This window comes from Dipodomys merriami, unplaced genomic scaffold (genome assembly GCF_024711535.1).
Source record: "Dipodomys merriami isolate MVZ:Mamm:240054 unplaced genomic scaffold, mDipMer1.0.p SCAF_489, whole genome shotgun sequence".
NCBI lineage: Eukaryota > Metazoa > Chordata > Mammalia > Rodentia > Heteromyidae > Dipodomys > Dipodomys merriami.
In genome coordinates, this window is record NW_027206056.1 from 520,149 (window position 1) to 534,342 (window position 14,194).

The following is a 14,194-nucleotide window of genomic DNA, read 5'->3' on the forward strand; positions in this document are numbered from 1 at the left end:
GCCTTGAACTGTCTACACTCCTCATTTCACTCCTAAAAATGGAGTCCTTGTCTCAGATCCTGTGGCTGTTAATGCTCTGGATCCATGGTAAGGGCAAAGGAAGGTGAAGAATCAGAGAGGGTGGGAGGGTGAGCTCTCATGGACCAGTGGTAATTTATCCATGTGTTAGATGTTCATTGTAGGGCAATGAGGTTTTGGTCTGAGAGAGTGAGGAACAGTCCAGAAAGCTAGAACCTGTGCTTGAGTGAAGACTGTGCTACGTGGGAATACTGCACTTGACTTCTAGAGACACTTCTCTGCTGCAAGAATATCACTTTTAATACTTAGTATTTTAAATTAGAATCAAATCATGAATAAGAGGAAACATATATAAAAATAAAAGTAATGCATGCATGGCTCCCTATGTTTATATATAATCTTGCTCTCTGCCTCATTCTAATTTCAGGATCCAGTGGAGATGTTGTGATGACCCAGACTCCAAGGTCCTTGCCTGTTACCCTGGGAGAGCCAGTCTCCATCTCCTGCAGGTCTAGTCAGAGCCTTCTCTATAGCAATGGAAACACCTATTTGAGCTGGTTCATGCAGAAGCCAGGCCAGTCTCCACATCGCCTGATCTATTTGGTTTCCAAACAAGACTCTAGGGTCCCAGACAGATTCAGTGGCAGTGGGTCAGGCACAGATTTCACACTGACAATTAGCAGGGTGGAGGCTGAGGATGTCGGAGTTTATTACTGTTTTCAAGGTACACATGTTCCTCCCACAATGATACAGCCTTGAACAAAAACCTCCCATCTGGCTGGGTGAGCTGTCCTCATGGCTGGCTGGTCTGGGGAGCAGCCCAGCAGATTGTGTGAGTCTGCCTAGGAGGAAGACAGTGAAGTCAATATTAGAATCACTCTAAATAGAGGTGAAGAGTTTATGACAATATAACAAAATGCAATCTATAACAATCAGGAGAATAATTACCTGAATATAAAGACCAGATAAACCATTAGGTATTTATTGAAAAATGCAATTTTCTCTTCAGTAATATTATAGCCAACCAGAAATCTAAAAATCAAATGTCTGCTGTGATTATTATTCTCTCTGTGATTAAATTTGTAATACTTTATTTCAGCACAGGCTAGCCTAAAACTTTTGCCATGCTTTCTGTTCAGAATCTGCAAACCCAATTTTGCCTTTTCTTTTTTTTTTCTCTTTTTTATTTTTTATTTTTATTTTTTGTGAACGTACTTTACAGAGGGGTTACAATTACATGGGCAATATAATGAGTACATTTCTTATCAAGCATTGCAGCCTCCTCCTTTGTTTACCCTTCACATCCCTTCCCAGCCTCCCCCCCCACCCAATCCTCCCCCCACCCCCAACCCCACCCCACATGACAACTCATACTTCTCATTGTTGCAACAGGTCCACCTGTATCCTTAAACGACTTGTTTTTCCCCCATCTCCTCCACAAATTATACTGACATCAAATATAGTGAAAGCAGGGGTTATACTGTGGGGGAGGGACATACAAAGCAACAAAAAATAATCTTATAAATGCGTTAGAAACAAATGCATGAAAGAAAAAAACATTAAAATACATATCTAAGGGTTCATTTTCCTTACATCACATTATCTGACATTTTCTGCTTGACTCATACATATACTAGATATTTGCAAATAAGGGGTCTGTCGAGGCGATCTCAGACTGTACTTGGCCAAGTTTTCCGGGAGGACGGCGTTCCTTCCTTAGTCAGAGGCTTGTGCCCCACGCTGGGCGCCAGTTGTCCTGACCATCAGGACTTCAAGGAGGGCAATGAACCTAAGTGAGAAGGAATGAAGGGACAAGAGACACAAAGAATGACAGCCAGACAAGGATTCTGATCAAGCTGCAAATTTTTATTTTTCACACAGGGGTATTTATATGCTTAGAATAAGGAAGCTTTTTCATTGGCCATAGCAGTTGCAGGATGTTTGCTTAGGGCAGTGTGAAAAAGTGGTCTTTAGCAGCTACAGGGTGTTTGTTTGGGGCAGGATGAAAACACCAGATTCTGTAAACAGCCTCAAGATGTTCCAGTGAGATAGTCAAGCCTATCATGCAGAGAGATGTCCTTTTAGCTCCCAACATATTGTGGAATAGTGATACTTAGTTAAAGTCACAAACATTACAACCTTTACAAGGCAAATTGTCATTATCATGGTCTATAAAGTTTGTGAATTCTATGAGCTTTGACAATACAAATTCACATATACTTTTTTTTATTTTTTAAAGTTCACTTGGCCTTTATTTGATACATTTTGATTTTATAACATGAGAGTTTTTCAAAAAGGGGTTTAAACGTTTGCATTTCAGCATAGCACATTGGTGTTTCCATTTTGACCATCTGCCATGAAGAGTGAGAATGAAAATGAGTACATCATTCCTCCCTAGAGGGACAGTTGATGTTATTTCTGTTTTTTAAAAGTTATTTTTATTTTTTGTGAACATACTGTACAGAGGTGTTACAATTACATGGGCAAGATAATGAGTACATTTCTTATCAAGCATTGCAGTCTCCTCCTTTGTTTACCCTTTATCTCCCTTCCCAGACTCCCCCCACCCCCCCACCTAATTCTCCCCTCCCTTCACCAAAGTTGTAAAGTTCGTTTGCGACATGACAACTTGTACTTCTCATTGTTGCAACAGGTCCACCTGTATCCTTAAACGACTTGTTTTTCCCCATCTCCTCCACAAATTATACCGACTTCAAATATAGTGAAAGCAGGGGTTATACTGTGGGGGAGGGATATACAAAGCAATAAAGAAATAATCTTATAAATGCATTAGACACAAATGCATGAAAGAAAAAAAACATTAAAATACATATCTAAGGGTTCATTTTCCTAACATCACATTATCTGACCTTTTCTGCTTGACTCATACATATACTAGATAACATATACTTTTGAAGTATTTAATTAAGAATTTGGATATTATTCTTTATCTATGTATGCATTTTCTTGACTATCTTTCTATATCCACATGCTTTAATGCTTTTACAACACTTGTTTCTGGGTAATAATGATCCTTAGTAATCATATTCTAAGAATTGTGTTTCATAAAATCCACTGATACCAAAAGCAGAGGAATTATAAAATTAACTTGCCTTGGAAATATTTGTCTCTGAGTGACTTATATTAAGAAAAAAATAGCAAATTTTAGATGATGTTTATTAGATTATCATTCTTCTCACAGGAGACACATCTGTTTTTTCCTCACCAGAGGCCAACGCATGTTCTAGAAACAAAGTGGAAATCTGGGGTCTTTAGGTCTGTTCTTTGTCACTGAGAAACTCCACCCAGCCCTGCCCAGCCCTGCTGATCTGCATGTGTCCATAGCACAGTCCACTTCTTCATATTCTGCTCACAACCTGAGCAGGAGGTTTTAGTCAGCACACAGCACAGAAATGAGGGCCCTTCCTCTTGATGCTCTGGCTCCCAGGTAAGGAAGGATGATAGTACTAAAGATTTCTCATCCTATGTTCACAGAGCTGCTTGGCTCTTCATTGAAATATTTGGTTAGTAGAATTAACTAAACAGATAATATTTTCCATATATCCATTGTCAGGTGCCAGATGTGACATCAGGTTGACAAGTAACATCCCTGTCTGCATTTCTGGAAGACATAGTTACCATCACTTGCAGGGCCAGTAAGGGCCTTAGCAATAACTTACTTTGGCACCAGAAGAAACCATGGAAATCTCCAAAGGTCCTGATCCTTTATTCAACTGGTATGCAATCTGGGGTACCATCAAGGTTCAGTGGCATGGATCTGGGACAAAGTTCAATCTCAGCATCAGCAGCTGGCCGCCTGAAGATGTTGCTACTTTTTTATTTTTTATTTTCATTTTTTATTACTGTCAACAGAGTTGTAGTTACCCTTCCACAGTAATACAAGTCATAACACACTTCACAGAGAAGCAGAAGTGAGAGGCTGGGCTACCCCAGCTGCTCTTCCTGGTGCCTCCACCTGCTGACAGAGCTTCTCAGATGCTCTTTTAATATCATGGGAAAGTATTGGGTGAAAGGTCATGGAGACACCTTCACACCCTAACTCTCTGTCTTTATGCTCATGTCAAGCAGCACACACTGGACTATGCCTGTTATGACTTACAAGGAATACACAACTGTATTCATGTGTAGCTCAGATTGTGTGCAGTCACCCAATAAAATGGAAACAGTTTTATGTAGATCAAAGCAGATATTTTGTATGTTTTTCATTGTAAAAATACCATACAGAAAGGTCACCATTACATGAGCAAAGTAATGAGTACATTTCCTATCAAGCATTGTTACCTCCTCCTTTGTTTTCCTCTACCATCCCTTCCTTCCCACTTCCACAACTACCCCTCCCTCCCCACGATTCTCCCCAAAGTTGTAAATTTTGTTTTCAACATATTGTCTTGTATATTTCACTGATACAATGGGCCAATCTGTATCCCTATTTAAGCATTATGTTTTTTCCCTTCCCCTACCCGAATTACAGAAGTGTAATTATAGAAGATGCAAGGCTAATACAATATAACCTGTGAAAAAGATTTTTGAAAAAATAATTTTGTGTGATAAAGTCATTAAAATTTTTTAAAACAATTACTCACTGCCACAGTACCTAATCTAATTTGAAGTATAATATAATGTTTTTGTATTTGCATACATTGTGCAATGATCTAAAGGAGTTCATTAACAAGTTAGTTCATCCACTTAAACATTAATTACTTTTGTGTAGTCAACTATTTTTCTTCAGGAAATTAGATCTTTATAACAACTTACTTCTACTCATTTCTCAACAATACATCCATCATTGTAATCTAACTATCAGAAAATTAATCTGTTTTTCATGCTGAATATCACATTAATTATTTTTTCTCAATGTCACTGTCAGACTACTTTTAGAAGTTGAATGGAATCATGAATTTGTTATTAACTTAAAAAATATAAAGACAAAATAATAAAGATTTTGTACCTCCATTTTGGAAGGTTTGGGTCTAACATTTTTTTGCTTGATCTTCTCAAAATAAGCTACTCTTTTATTATTTTTCACTTCTTATTTTTATTGTAAAGGTGATGTACAAAGTGATTACAGTTACATAAGACAGGTAATAAGTACATTTCTTTTTGAACAGTGTCACTCCTTCCCCCATTTTCTCCCGTTTCTTCCTCCTGATCCTTGCCTCAAAAGTTGTGTAGTTCATTTTCAACAGTGTCTAGTGAGTATTACTGCTATATTTGTTGACCATTTGTCCCATCATTTCCATGCTACCCCTTACTCTTTTCAAAATAAAACAAACGAAATTTATATACAAAACAAGGGTACAGAAAACAAAAGCAGCCAGAAAGGAGATAAAAAAATAAAAAGGAAAAAATAACACAAATAAACCATAATTATAATTGCTCAAAATTTTTTCCAAGTCTTTCCATATCCTTATGAATGATGCAATATCATTCTTTCTGATAGAAGCCTAGAATTCCATTGGGTGCATATGTCACATTTTATTGATTCATTTGTCCATTGATGGGTATTTGGGTGGATTCCATATCTCAGAGTAAGATAAGATACCATGAAAATATGACAAGAAGTAGTAGAAAAACACTAAGACTCTTAGGCATAGCTCTAAAATTCTTAAGTAAAGATCCAGACTCAACTCAAAGAAAGATTGGATAAGTGGGATTACTTCAAACTGAAGAGTTTCTACATGGCAGAGTTTCTACATGGACATAGCTAGCAAGTTAACTAGAAAGCCCACAGAATGGGAGAAGATTTTTGTTAACTATGCATCAGTCAAAGGCCTAATATTTAAAATATATTAAACACTCAAAAACTTAAACCTTCTAAAAATAAACCTGCAAAAAACCCCAATAATCCAACTAATAAATGGTCTAGAAAACGTCATATATATATACAATGGAATTCTATGCCTCCATCAGAAAGAGTGACATTGTCCCATTTGTTAGGAAATGAAAAGACTTGGAAAAAATTGTATTAAGTGAAGTAAGCAAGGCCCACAGAAATATAGGTCCCATGGTTTCCCTTATTTGCAATAACTAGTATATGTCTGAGTCAAGCAGAAAAGGTCAGATAAGTTGATGTTAAGTGAAATGAACCCCATGATAGGGACACAAGTGTTTTTTTGTTTTGTTTTGTTTTTTGTTTTTCCTTTCTGGCTATTGTCTCTGCACTCTTCAGCTCAAGCCAAGCACTCTACCGCTTGAGCCACAGTGCCACTTCCAGTTTTCTAGTGATTTATTGGAGATAAGAGTCTCAGGAAATTTCCTGCCCTGGCGGGCTTTAAACCACGATCCTCAGATCTCAGCTTCCTGAGAAGCTAGGATTACAAGCGTGAGCTGAGCCATCTGCACCCAGCCATGTGATTTTTGGTTGCTTTGTTTGTCCCTCCCCAGCAGTATAACCCCTGTTTTCACTGTATTTGATGTTAGCATAATTTGGGGATGGGAAGGAAAAAAACAAATTGTTTAAATAGGGATACAGGTGGACCCATCAACAATGAGATGTACAAGATGTTTGTTGAAAAACAAACTTTACAAATTAGGCAGGGTGTGGGGGGAGGGTAATTGAGGAGGTGAGAGGGAAGGGATGGTAGGGGAAAAACAAAGGATATGGCAACAATGCTTGATAAGACATGTACTCATTTTCTTGCTCATGTAACTGTAACTCCTCTGTACAGTATTTCCACAATAAAAAAAACTTATTTTAAAAAAGAGTAAAAGAGATACCTCCATATAAGAAATAAGAATGGCCAATAGAAAAATGAAGAAATGTTCAACATCTCTGGCTATAAAAGAAATGCAAATCAAAACAACACTGAGATTCTATCTCAACCCAGTTAGAATGGCCATGGCAAAGAAAATGAACAATAATAGATGCTGGCAGAGATGCAGCCAAAGGAAACACTAGTACACTGTTGGTAGGAATGTAAACTTGTTCAGCTACTCTGGAAAGCAGTATGGAGGTTCCCCAAAAGACATAACATACAGCTTTTCTACAACCCAGAAATTCCACTCCTGGGCATTTATCTCCTAGACCACAAACAAGGTCAAATGGTTTCATTGCAACATTGTTTACCTTAACTGCTTCTTGACACAAAGGAAGAAAATACAACTAAACATGGATGCAATATTATATTCTTTTTTATTCAGAATTGGTCCAGAATTTAGAATTATCACTAGCATCATTGAGAGCATGTAACAAATACAAAGCAACAAAACAATCTCAGATCTTGTAAGTGTAAATCTCCACTTCAGCAAGTTAACAAGTGATCTCTTTACCACATAGGAAGTGGTGTTAAGGAGGAAATGAGTATCACAGGTAGGGAGATACATTTAACTCCTCATCCTATTTTAGATCATTTCTATTTAAACCATCTCTCTCTCTCTCTCCCTCTCTCTCTCTCCCTCTCTCTCTCTCTCTCTCTCTCTCTCTCTCTCTCTCTCTCTCTCTCTCTCTCTCTCTCTCCTCTCTCTCTCTCTCTCTCTCTCTCACACACACACACACACACATACACACACACTCATTCCTGTTTCATTCTTTTTCTATAGTAAAGTATCTGCCCTAAACACTGAATAAGGAATTTTGTTTAATTCACAGGTTTAGATGCAAAAGTCCTAGATGAAATATTCTTAACAGTGTCCTCATTAGGTAATGGCTATCATATGCATGACAAAATATAATGTATTTTTAAGAAGAGAACTAGCTGCAAGTTTAAGTGGCCAAGCACATGCGTGTCTTCATTTTATAAGGAACAACTATTTCAAGCGACTCACTCCATGAAAGTAGCTTTAACCGTTCAGAATACAGGACCTCCAATGACCTCATTACTTCCCACAAGATACCTTTTCCAATGGCTTAGTGGGGTCCACTAGGGAATCAGCACAAGCCTCCTTCTCCAGGTGCTCCATCTTCCTAGTTGATGTTCTCCCTCAGGACAGGGCCAGCATCTTTGGAGACAAGAAGACCATGCAAACTGTGAGAGAAATACCCAAAGATTAGTTAAATTAGATTGAGACTGGAGCTCAAGTGATGATTTAAGGTAATTAATTATAAACTATATATTTGTCATTATGCTTAAGAAGTTACACAAAGAGGTTTCACCTCAATTTGTCATTCATTTTTTTGAGAGGGTCCGGTTGTGGGGCCTGAACTCTGGGCCTAGGTGCTGTCCCTCAGTTCTGCTCAAGGCTAGTGCTCTACCACTTGAGCCACAGCGCCACTTCCAGCTTTTTACTTTTTCTGCTTATGTGGTGCTGAATAATTGAACCCAGGGCCTCATGCATGTAAGGCAAGTGCTCTACCACTGAGCCACCTTCCCAGCCCCTGTCATTCATTTTTAATTATATACATTTCTACCATTTTCTTTTCCATTAAGTCACTATCTGTAAAAGTGTCTTCTCCTTGACAATTCTTTACTCTAAGTCTTAATAGGAAGTTCTTTGGGAACAGGGTTTCTAACACTAGTTGCTAACATCCCTAAACAGATAATTTGGTAAGTATGGTGTCAGATGCCTTTTCTTATCCCTCAACTCTGTGCTCATATTGGTCAAATTCCTGAGGATCAGAGCTTCTGATGGTGGGCACTATGTCGTTATACTAGTTGAAGGAAGTCAGATGAGACAGGCTGGGACATAAACCTAACTATAGTATGGTGGTGGAAACATGTTCACCTTCTGGAACCTGCAGTTCCTGACTTTCACAATGGGGTCCCTCTGCCTAGAAGCACAGGCATCATGGATTTTTATTGATTATCATTAAACACAGACACTTTTGATGACACTTTTCTCAGAAGAGCAGATTTTACCCTTCCTTTTTCTTTATTTTATATATGTATATATACATATCTATTTTTATTTTTTAATTGTGATAATACCATACAGAGGGTTTACAATGACATGAGCAAGGTAATGAGCACATTTCCTATCAAGCATGTTGCCTCCTCCTTTGTTTCCTCTTACCATCCCTGCCCTCCCGTCCCCGCGTCCTGGCCTGTGCTGCCCCCCCACAAAGTTGTAAATTTGTTTTTTGACATAGCATGTTATACATTTCATTGTTGCAATCATCCATCTGTATCCCTATTTAAACAATTTGTTCTTCCCTTCCCCTCCCCAAATTATACCAACATCAAATACAGTGAAAACTGGGGTTATACCACAGAGAAGGGACATACAAAGCAACAAAAACATCAACTTATAAATATGTTAGAAAAAATAGCAAGAAAGAAAAACCACTTTAGTCCTTATCTTAGGATTTATTTTGTTTAACATTAATTTATCTGACCTTTTCTGCTTGTCTCAGCCATATACTAATTATTGCAAGTAAGGGAAACCATGGAACCTATGGGCTGGGCTTACTTTACCTAATATAATTTTTTTTCAAATCTTTCCATTTCCTAAAAAATGGGACAATTTCGTTCTTTCTGATGGAGGCATAAAATTCCATTGTGTATTGAGGGACATCTGGGTTGGTTCCATATCTTAGCTATGGTAAACAATGCTGCAATAAACATAGTTGTGCTGGTAGCTTTAGTATAGTGTTGTTTGTGATTATACAGATAAGTGTCCTATAGTGGGATTGCTGGGTCATAGGGGTGCTCTATGTGGAGTCCTTTGAAGAACCTCCATACTACTTTCCAAAGTGATTGAACAAGTTTACACTCCCACCAAGAATGCAGTATGGAGTTCCCTTCTGTCCACATCCCCTCCAGCATCTGTTGTTATTAGAGTTCTTGATTATAGCCATTCTAACTGGGGTGAGGTAGTATCTCAGTGTTGTTTTGATTTGAATTTCTTTTATGGCTAGAGAGGTTGAGCATTTCTTCATGAAAACACAGAATTGAACTCACAGATGAATAGCCATCTAATCTTCGATGAAAAATAGAATGGAAGAAAGACAGTCTCTTCAGTAATGGTGCTGGCAAAATTGGTTCATCACTTGTATAAGACTAAAGCTAGATCCTGCACCAGAATCAAGTCCAAATGGATCAAAGACTTTGGAGTCAGATACGCTGAAAACATTACAGGATGGAATAGGAGAAACCCTAGGTCTCCTTGGCAAAGGCCAAAATTTTCTTAATAGAGACCCAGAAACACACCAAATCAAGAAAGTTTGGACAAATGGGATTGCATGAAATTGCAGAACTTCTGCATGGCAAAGGACATAGATAGCAAGATCAATAGAAAGCCCACAGATTGGAAGAAGGACTTCACTAGCCATACAACAAACAAGGGTCTCATATCTAAAATATATTTAGAACTCAAAAAATTAAATCTCCCAAAAACAAATCCTCAAAGCAACAACTGCTCAATAAATAAGGGGCTAAAATCTTACAGAGAAACATCTCTGAAGAGAGAAAAACGATGGCCACTAGACACCCTTCCTTTTTCTTTACTTACACTGTTACATCCCCCTGGCTATTTGCATATTGCTCCCTAAGGAGGACTTTAATTTCTAAGTCTGAAATAAAGACTCAGTTCTGTACTTGCCTTGACCTATCAAGACTCCTGATTTCACTCCTAAAAATGAAGTCTGTCTCTCAGCTCCTGTGGCTGTTAATGCTCTGGATCCCTGGTAAGAGTAAAGGGAGTGAGAGTGTGTGACAAGAATTACCAGTTGTACCAGCAAGAACCAACAAAGAGCAGACATCTTCATCCTGCAGCTTGCAGACCAGAGACGACCCAGGATCCAAGACGGCGTGAGTAGAAGCCCGACGTCCTCACTCCTTCTGAGGGAGCAGAGGAGGGAAGGCCACCCCTCCCCCCCCAGCACCGGTGATCTCCATCTTGGATACCGACAAAGCTCGGAGGAGCTGCCAGCTCCAACCCAGGCCTTGGAATAAAACGAGTCATTTATCAGGTCACAAGAACTTAACGGCGAAGTGACCTGCCAGACTCAGCTCCATCCAGGGAAAAGTCACCCAGCTCAGGCGCCAGCCATTGGAGTGGCTTCCCTCACTGGGTAACCAGAGCCAGAGGCTGCCCCTCCCTCTAGCAGCCTCAACAATCAATTGAAAAACAGAATCCCTGAGAATGGCTCCAGGCTGGGCTCTGGGAGATTTTTTTTTTTGCACAAATCAGCCCCAGGAAAAAGCTACTGATTGTTGAAAGGCCAGAACCTCGCCTCACCACTGCATCCCCCTCTTTTGTGATTCTCAAAGCAGATCACCCTCCTAGAAAACTAACCTGGGAGGGGGATCTCAAAATCTTGGGTAAAGCAGAACATTTTTCTGCCTCTTCCAACAAACCGACTTAAGAAACCAATCAAGCCACAGGACCTCAAGCTGACCAGAGACTCCAACAAAAGGCTGGTTACAGACAAAAGGGAGATACAGGATTCTTCCCACCCCCCCCAAAAAAAAAATCAAGGGACTTTTTTATATTATTTTTATTGTTTTTCTTCTTCTTTTCTTTTTTTTTTGTTTTTTGTTACCTTATATATATATATATAAATTTTTTTTCTCTTCTAAAACTTTTATTAATCTTTAATTTTTGCCTCTTCTGAAAAAATAATTGATTTCCAGTAACTTTTTTTTTCTCCTCTTATAATTTTTATTTTAGGAATATGTGAATGAGCGTTTTCCTTTCTTTTCTTATCTTCTTTTTCTTTTTCTTTCTTTCTTAATTATCTTTTTGTTTTTTGTCTAGCTCTACTGAACTTCTGATCTTTTCTTCTCCCTTTCCCATCCTTAAAGTTTTTCACATCTCCTCTATGTCCCACCCTTTCTCTCAACATATTCACATTCCTCTCTAAATAGATGCTCTTTCAATCTCTATAAAAACAATAATTTTTACGTTTCTATTTTTTTTCTGGTCTCTTTTCATTCCCCTATCCCTCTCCTCTTTTTCTCTCTCTCTCTACTTGCATCCTACCCAACCCATTTCCTGCATTGTTATTAGGACATAGTTAACTCGCCTTGTGCCTCCCCACACCAATCTATTCCTATTTTTTACCCACATCTCTCCCTAATCGTAATAATTTCTGGTTTTCCAAATTCTTTTCTGCGGTTCGAAGTCCTTTAAAATATAGTTGTTTGATGTTGAATAGATGTATCTGTTGAACTAGATTGTATCTGTAGACTATTGACTGTACAAATGCAAACTTTGGTTGATGGTTGCCTTAAGATAGTGTTCTAGCACAAAACTGGTGCTATCTTCATCTCAAATGGGCAGAGTAAGCCGGAAAAACACAAGAAAAATGGCAAATTCGGGTATCTCAATTCCCAATCTTGATAATCAGGGGTCAGATCAGATAATTAACAATCCAGAGGAGAGTTCCCAAATAGCTCTACTAACACTGGTGGCAAACATGATAAATGAGAAGTTTGACAACTTACAAAGGACTCTCTATGAGCGTGATAGGGAGAGAGAGGAGGCATCCCAGAAGTTTATACAGGAATATCATAAGCGTGAGGAAGCTACTCAAAAACTGATACAGGATTTGCGTGAACAACTAGAGAATACTCAAAGAGAAAGGGAGGAATGGCATGAGCAGGCTGAGAACACTCAAAGAGAACTGGAGGAATCCCACGAATGTGAGGAAGCTAAACAAAGAGTAATACAGGAATTGAGAGACCAGGTAGAGAACACAGAAAGATCACTAAAGGCATCCATAGAATCCATTAACAAAGAGCTGAAGGAAGTCAGGGAGACCACAAACGGAATGCTCAATGAAACCCAACAGAAGGGATGGGAGTCCAAAGAAACCATATCCAATCAACTAAGTGATTTGAGGACAAACACTGCACATCAAATTAAGGAAGTAAAGAGATTCATACAAGACCTAAAACAGAGCTTCAACAAAGAACTTGAAGCCATCAAAGCTGACCAATTAGAAGGAAAAGAGATAAAAAACAAAGTAGAGAGTCTTGACAGCAGGTTAGACCATGCATAAGATCGAATCTCAGGGATTGAAGACAGCCTAGATATTATAGAGAAAGAACATACAACCATCCAAGACATGTCCAAGAAATATGATAGATCTATCCAACATCTGGAAGACACCATCAGAAGGCCCAATTTAAGGATAATGGGTGTAGAGGAGCACCTAGAAACAGAAGTTAATGGTCTAGGAAATTTGTTTAACAGGATCCTAGCAGAGAACTTCCCAAACATGCAAAAAGATAGGCCTATTCAGATACAAGAAGCTTTTAGAACAACAAATAGACCAGACCAGAATAGGATATCCCACTGTCACATTATAATCCACACAGGATCAACTCAGAACAAGGAAAAGATCCTTAAAGCTGTCAGGGAGAAAAGGGTAATCACCTATAAAGGGAAACCAATTAGAATCACCACAGATTTCTCATCAGAGACAATCAAAGCAAGAAGACCTGGAATGATGTATGCCATGCCCTAAAAACAAACAACTATCAACCAAGAATACTGTACCCAGCTAAACTCTCATTCATAACTGAAGGCCAAATAAAAACCTTCCACAGCAAAGAAAAATTGAAACAATATATCTCCACCAAACCAGTCCTACAAAAGATTCTTAAAGATGTCCTACACATAGAAAACCAACAAGACCATAATAAAGGCCAACAAAGTGCACCCAAACTGAGAATCCAAGAACCATAGGAAGAACCCAGTTTTCGCAGCCCCAAGAAGGTAGATAACATGGCAGGAACTCCCAAATACCTCTCAGTCCTATCTCTTAACGTTAACGGACTAAACTCTCCAATTAAGCAACATAGACTGTCTAGTTGGATTAAAAAACAAGACCCTTCTATCTGCTGCCTGCAGGAGTCACATCTTGCCCGTAAAAACAAACACATTTTCAATGTTAAAGGCTGGAACAAAATCTACCAAGCAAACGGCCCTCATAAACAGGCGGGAGTTGCAATCCTAATATCAGATAAAATAGACTTCAAATTAAAATTCGTGAGACCAGATAAAGAAGGTCGCTATATACTAATTAAAGGATCTCTCCTTCAGGAGGATATTACAATTCTAAATATCTATTTGCCAAACAATGGAGCACCCAAATTTATCAAAGAAACACTACTTTCCCTCAATTCCCATATAGATCCAAAGACATTAATTGTTGGGGATTTTAACACACCACTCTCCCCAATAGACAGATCAACTCGGCAAAAACTCAACAGAGAAACCGCAGATCTAAACAGCTGCATAGATCAACTAGACTTAACAGACATATACAGAA

At 38.6% G+C, this 14,194-nt stretch overlaps 1 long non-coding RNA gene across 1 annotated transcript; it reads right to left on the reverse strand.

Moving 5' to 3' along the window:
* Positions 1–488: 488 nt before the first annotated feature.
* On the reverse strand, positions 489–1,859 carry LOC138809179 (uncharacterized). The gene is made up of 3 exons (XR_011366742.1): positions 1,612–1,859; positions 1,393–1,498; positions 489–860 (listed from the first exon to the last, which is right to left on the reverse strand). It is a non-coding gene; the product is annotated as an uncharacterized lncRNA (long non-coding RNA).
* Between the last annotated feature and the right edge of the window lie 12,335 nt (positions 1,860–14,194).